This window comes from Scylla paramamosain, chromosome 10 (genome assembly GCF_035594125.1).
Source record: "Scylla paramamosain isolate STU-SP2022 chromosome 10, ASM3559412v1, whole genome shotgun sequence".
Taxonomy (NCBI): domain Eukaryota; kingdom Metazoa; phylum Arthropoda; class Malacostraca; order Decapoda; family Portunidae; genus Scylla; species Scylla paramamosain.
This window is the reverse complement of record NC_087160.1, coordinates 19,101,932-19,109,093: the sequence shown is the minus strand read 5'-3', so window position 1 is coordinate 19,109,093 and position 7,162 is coordinate 19,101,932. Positions and strand designations below refer to the sequence as shown.

Genomic DNA, 7,162 nt, shown 5'->3' with positions numbered 1-7,162 from the left:
TCAATATTTCCATGATTAGCGTTAATTAACTCCATGATCAGTGAAAGTCACGGTCACGAACTACAAATAAAACAAATAACATGAGAAAGAAGACAAGTTTGCTCCGCTCAGGTTCATCACAAGTGTCCTTTTGTAGTCGGTCTGTATGTAGGTTAATGGGTCTTGCCTTTTCGCTTCTTCCCTAGTGACATTGATTTGCGCTGCCGGGACGTGGACACATGGAGGCTCAGTCGACGCCCTTGCAACCACTGGGACAAAAAAAAACACCTTACTCCAGTCACGCATCACAAGAAGAGACACAGAAGTTTTATTCATTACCTTCCCGCTTAGAGTCATGAATGTACTATCAGTCTTAGCGTGAAGGAATAACAAGCTGAGGCAACGTTAGATTTACAGGGTGTTGTGTTAGTTTCGTTATCAAGGGAATAACAAGTTGAGGCGACCGTGGATTTACAGGGTGTTCTAGTTGTGCCAGTTTAGTTATCAAGGATGCATTTACTGGGTTTCCGGGGTGTCTTTTTGTTAGTCCGCTTCATAGAACCACTCCCGTCCCGTCCCGTCCCGTGCTGTACTGTCCCTTCCGGTAGTCTCGCATCGTGCCTTCCCATCCCCGTGCCGTCCCATCCCGTTCATTGCCGTGCCGTACCGTGTCGTGCCGTGCGCCGCTAACGTGACGCCAAGAGAACACCTTCCACACTGATTGGACACCGCTGTTGAAAAAGTGACAGTGAGAAAGAGGACTCCATAATTTACAGGTGAACAGCTTCCAGAGAACGAAAATGTGAAGGTGAAGCGTTCTATTTGGCGGTGCGCAGTTTCAGGAAGACAACAAAGTGAAAACAAAGTAAATATCCAATATGAAAGCGAACAGTTCCAGGGAAGTGCATTCGTGAGTCCGCCATCATTTATGACTGACTTAAGTGGGGGCGCTGTGAGGAAAGTCACGCCGCTAGCGGAGGGCGGCAGCGGAGAGGCGGGCAGCGGCAAGACGCGGAAATGTGCGGCCTGAGAGACGGCGGGGACTGCGGGACGGAACACGAGGATAGAGAACACTGCTCCGCTAACCTTTACTAGTGTGATCTCTGTCAGAGTGCGGGAAGAGGCGGGAGAGGAAATGTGCGGCCTGATAAACGGCAGGGAGGCTATGGGACGGAACACGAGAGTAGAGAAAACTGCTCCGCTACCTCTGACTACTGTGATCTCTGGCAGACAGCGGCCGGATCAGGGAGAAACAAGAGATGAACGGCCCCAACAACCCTGCGCTGAGGGAGGTAGCGGAGTGGCGGTGGCGGCATCATAGGCTTAGTTATGAATGCCGCTACTTGTCACATGACACCGCGACAGCCATCCCTCATTCTGCCTTGTAACCAGCAGCCCCAGCCTCCGCTCCCGTTAGGCTGCTGCTAGGGTCCCGTCACCGGCACCGTCAACACGGTGCCTGTGACGGCATACCTCCTCCCCTTTATCTTCCTTCGCAAATCCTCTTCCTACTCCAACAAGACATCCTCTGAAAATCCAACACTCGGCGCCCCAGGACCAGCCAAGCAACACAGACATCCATGATCTTCCAAAGCCATACCTGCCCCGCCTCGCCGCCGCCACAGGTCGCCGCCTCGTCACTGCTGCGCCCCGCCACGCCGCTACACGCCACTCACCGCCCACCGCACATAGCCGTGCATGAATTAGTAACACGAGTCACCCGCCTAACGAGGAGCTGCGGCCAGACACTCGTAACTCTAGATCAGCGGCGGGCGCGGCGTGTGGCCAAGATAGCGTCGCAAGGTTTCCCAGAGCGATACTATTTACTTCATGCAAATCACGCCGCCAATTACCAACACAAGTGATGTAAATTGACGTACAGCTGCCCGGGACCTTCAAGCCGCGGTATCATGCGAGTAAGTAGCCTCAGATGTTGATTATTTCATCTGGCACGGGCAGGTGGACGGACTGCGGATACTGTCCTTCGCTCTTTGGTGTACATGGATAGGAAGCCAAAGGAAGGAAATTACTTTGGAACAAAATACAGGGAAATGAAAAATAAAAATAAGAAAAAAAATGCACACTCTATACAAGAAAATATATAGAACAAATATGATTTAGAAACTAAATATAGACAGGAAGAGAAAAAAAAGGGATAAGAGACAACTGGAACGAAAGAACACGTTTAAAAAAAGAAATACAGGTAGATAGAAAAAAACACAATAAATATACAGAAAGGACATGATTTAGAAACGAAGTACAGATAGACACAAAGGGAAAATAAACACAAAATCACATCACAGGGCACCGTTAGACAACCAACACTCGCGGCTGTCATCACTACCCATACAGGGACAGCATCTCTAGTCCCCCACGCACCGGCCGTCCTTTCCTCGACCACCGCCACACACACACACACACACACACACACACACACACACACACACACACACACACACACACACACACACACAGCAGCAGCGGAGACGTGACACGAGGCACCGCGGGAAACACAGCACCGTCTCACCCTTACTTTCACCACTCTAACCTAACAATAAGATAGAAAATAGACCTGGAATCTGTTAATCTGAATGACACTATCTTGCCACACGCATAACCAGACATGACAAAACATAACACAGGAAGGAACACAGTGAAATTTTGCCCTAGTTTAAGCAGTTCATGATTCTTAAACACAACCCGGCGATATAAGCACAAGTAAACGATAATCTATTGAACTGAGTACATTATTATGTGTGGGAACCCAACAGAGAGAGAGAGAGAGAGAGAGAGAGAGAGAGAGAAGGAGGGAGGGAGGGAGAAAGAGGCTTACGTGACAGGCTTAATTGAAAGGTTGTAGTCGATGTGCTAGCAGTCTGATATTCAATTAATTAATAGAGTTTTCGCTTGGCGTGGGTGGCAATAACTTACGGGGTAAATTAAACGTCTGGCTTGCTTTGATAATTTCAGTGCCAGCCTCTCCCGTCATCGAGAATATGTTGACTTACTTCCTTGAATCAACATGTGAAGAGCGCAGCGACGAAGGAATCAGGAGATGGAGAACACACACACACACACACACACACAAAAGATAAGCTCGTGAGTGAAACCCTGAGGTATATAACAGTTTATTTTTATGATTCTTTGGCTACGTATGGATATATATAAATTGTTGAAGACTGGAAGGAGAGAAGCAAGGAAAGAAAAGATGGTGCAGTGAGGGAAGGAGAGAAAGGAGGGAAAGTAAAAAGACAGGATGGAAAGGAAGGGAAGAGGACAAAATGAGGCAGAATGGGGAAAGGAAAGAGGAAGAGAGAGTAAGAAGGGAACATTGATTCTAAGGGAGAGAGAAAAATAGAGTGAGAAATAGGGAAGAAGAATAAAAACCTAGGAAGGAGAGACGAAGGAGAATGAAAGAGAAGAGTGAAGAAGAGGGGAAAGGAAGATGAAAGTTACGGAGAGGAGGAAGGGTTGAAAGTTAAGGAAGGAGAGAGAGAAAGAAGAATGAGAGAGAGAGAGAGAGAGAGAGAGAGAGAGAGAGAGAGAGAGAGAGAGAGAGAGAGAGAGAGAGAGAGAGAATGAAAATATTAAAATGGTCAGCTTTATGTGACATAAATGAAAAGACAGAATAGAAAATAAGAGTACAAAAAAACAATAGATGAAAGAAAGCAAGAGCGACAAAGAGACAGAATAAGAAGAATAAAAAAAAAATAGATCAAGGAAAGCAAGAAGCGATGACTGGAAATTATATAATGTAGACCAAGCCGAGCGATGCAAGGGTCGGTACCAACACACACACACACTCACACACACACACACTCACACACAGACACACACACGACCTCCTGGCAGCAGTCATCAGTCATTGCACAGTATTCTAGTCAATGATGCCTCGGGTTTCCTTTCCGGCAGTCTTATTAATGGTATTCCTCGTTCCCTTCCTGACAGAAGCAATATTAGTACCAGTACACCGTGACGAGAGACGCGGGAGTTTTTCCTTCACGCTTGCTATGAAAATATAATGCGATAGAAATGGTTGATGTGCTTTCCTTCTTCTCAGTTACCTGTTCCCTATTTTTTAACGTAAGAAAAAAACATGACTAGATTTGACTATATTCACACATATCTCCCTCATTTTCTTTCATTTATCTAACCCAGCTATGAAAATATAAAACAACAGAAGCAAACCGTATTTTCTTCTTTATTCTTTATCTCTTCTCTACTTTTCCGATTTTTTTTTTTTTTTTACGTAAGAACATAAAGAAATTCACATTCACCCATGTCTCGCTAATTTGCTCTCTCGTACCTCGTCTATTTTCATCACGGCTCCCTTTCACTCACTCTAAAACAACAATAAAAAGTCACATTACTGATTCCTGTATATATATTCACTTACTCCTCTGCACCTCCTCTTCTGTATCTCTTTCCAGCTTCTCAACTCTTTACCTCCTACAGGACACTTACTTCTACCTGCACATATTCACCTACACCCCTTTACTTACCTCTCCTCTGCCTCTACCAGCATCACCTCAACTCTTCACATCCCACGGGACATCTCTCTCTCTCTCTCTCTCTCTCTCTCTCTCTCTCTCTCTCTCTCTCTCTCTCTCTCTCTCTTTACTGGCATCCCCGCCGTGAAATGTGAACTAATCGGATAGCTCCTCCCATTAACACAGGCCACCGAAATGAACCGAAGGGCCTCACTCGCTATGCACGAACGCGAAGCACACGGGACTTGCTAAATTAATATTACCCTTGTCTGTTTTTATATACCTGGAGTTATGGAATTTTTATATCTGATTGCCATTTGGGTTTTTATTGAGAGAGTAGCGGAAGAAAACGGGAGATAGTGATATGAAAGGCATGGGTAAGAGAGAATGAGATGGGATACGGAAGGGAGGGAAAGAAAGGGTAAGGAGATGGGATATGGAGGATTGATATGAATGATAGGGAAGGAGATATAAGGGGAAGATAAGAACGTGCAGGAAAGACGAGGAAGGGAAATTAGAGATGGAGAGGGGAAAAAGAGGACGGGGAAGAGGAGGAGAAAGGGGGAAAAAAAGTAGCGGGGAAAGAGGACGATGAGTTGGAGGAAGAAAATGAGAACCAGAAGAGAGGGAAAAAAAAGAGGAAGAAGATGACGAATAAGAAGAGGGAAGGGAGTACGAGTAAGAGATGGAGAAGTAGTGAAGAAAAAAGAAAAAAAAGAGGAGGAAGCTGAGGAGAGAATACGCTCAGGAGGAGGAGAAGGAGAAGGAGAAGGAGAAGGAGGAGGAGGAGGAGGAGGAGGAGGAGAAAGGGAAAGAGGAAAGAGGAGGACGAGGTAAAAACGTATAATGGATGCAGACCAAAACACATCTACGTCGCCAATGTTTCCTGAGATACACACCGATGAAGGCACATTTTTCCACGCATAAATACACCTTATTCCACCACCACCACCGCCACCAACACCACCATGCCAGCGCCAGCCTGCCAGCGCCTCCAACTCAAAGAGGATATAGCGTACACCAGAGTATCTCCCGCTCGCATCCACCGCTGGGAGAAACAAACAAGAAAATAGAAACACGAGGCGTAATCTGTTCATAGACACAAGATCGACCGCTTGCACTATGGACCATATTTTGAACCACTTCTGGCCACACCTCAAGGCTTTTGAAGAGAGTTTTTACGGTTCTAGTGACAGATAACCAATAGGTCTACATTATCAACGGGAGAAACACTCTTGAGAACCCGGCTAATCGTCTCTGCGGCCTTGGAAAATCTCCATGGCGAGAAAGCTGAGCGTTTTTTAATACGGGTGATGCGAGAGTATAGTCCGCCCGTCCGCCCGTCCGCCAGTCACCCGTATCTTCTTTTTACCGTGCGTGTAATGTGCACGGCAGGACCCAGACAACCATTACCCTCACGCCACGCCTCGCCACGCCACGCCACACGGATAAACTATAATGTCCAGCCGTGCAGCTTCACTCAGGCCAGCAGCGGGCGCGTGTTAAAACCAGTCTCTCTCTCCCTCTCTCGCCGGGACCTGCCGCTGTCATCCCCGCCAGCACGCCGCGATATCGTTAGCGCGGCGGGTGTCACTAAATTAATTAACGTATCTATCTATACAACCCAGGATCCGTAGCGCGGTGTCTCCTCTCCCGTCCGTCCCGCAGCGCCTCGCCACCTCGCGCATGATGGAAGTCAGCAGCAGGTGATGGTAACTGATCGCTGTTCCTCGAGGACGTTAATGCGAGGAACTTAAGCCGCAGCCATCGTCATCCTCGTCTCTCCTCGTGTAATTGTAACAGCATGAATGGACTCACTCACACTCACACACTCACTCGCATACCACATTCACATTCACACCACTCCCTCTCGTGAATCTGATATAAGTTATTAGCTGGTCTCGTGTGACGCACACACGGAGATGCTTAGCCTTGTAAGACACACCACCGCTTCACTACAGCCATACCATAGCACTGAGCACTTACACGACTCTCTGACCGTCACACCGCCGCTAAGGCACTTCACACAACGTACACGTCCGCCACACTACCGCCATACCACAACCACACCTCCGAGGTCTGCTGAGTGAAGCGCGGGGCGTAAACCACGAAGACCTTGAGGCAGCGGCGAGCAGTGACTGTACTTAAGACATCATTAAACTAACTGAACGGATGATACAACCAAGTGTCTGAGTTCATCAAAACGACGAAGTTCTTCCCCTCATCGAGCAATAGTTAGAGTGACGGAAGATTCATCGGGCTCAGGTTACACCGCTGGTCGCCTCGCCTCGCCTCGCCTCATGAAATTCAACGCCGCCACAAGAAGTCTGCAGATCCCGGGCGTCGCGTGGCGGGCGTCTGTCACACCTGGCGAGGCGCGCCTTGTGACCACACACCTTTCGGCGCCTCTGGGGAGTTTTATGTTGATTAATTACACACCTGCAGGCCCTCCGTGTACATGCCGCGGCACTACTACCACCACCACCACCATGCCGGCGGCCCCGCCGCCTGTCATCCTCTCCCTCCATCAAAGTCCACATCAAACGGCGTACTCCCTCACACGCCGCGGGAAGGGAAGCACAGCGGCAAGACTCACCTGTGTAAAGCAGCAGCAGCAGCAGCAGGTGAAGCGGCAGAAGGCGCAGTTGGAGGAAGGAGAAGGGAGGAGGCGAGCCTTGAGTTCTCCTTGGGTG

General features: G+C 48.2%; 1 long non-coding RNA gene across 1 annotated transcript in view; it reads right to left on the bottom strand.

Moving 5' to 3' along the window:
- Positions 1-272: 272 nt before the first annotated feature.
- Positions 273-7,162, bottom strand: part of LOC135103986 (uncharacterized) — a 20,111-nt gene continuing 13,221 nt past the window's right edge. Inside the window, exon 3 of the long non-coding RNA XR_010270264.1 lies at positions 273-710. This is a non-coding gene — a long non-coding RNA (uncharacterized LOC135103986). The remainder of the gene's footprint in view (positions 711-7,162) is intronic.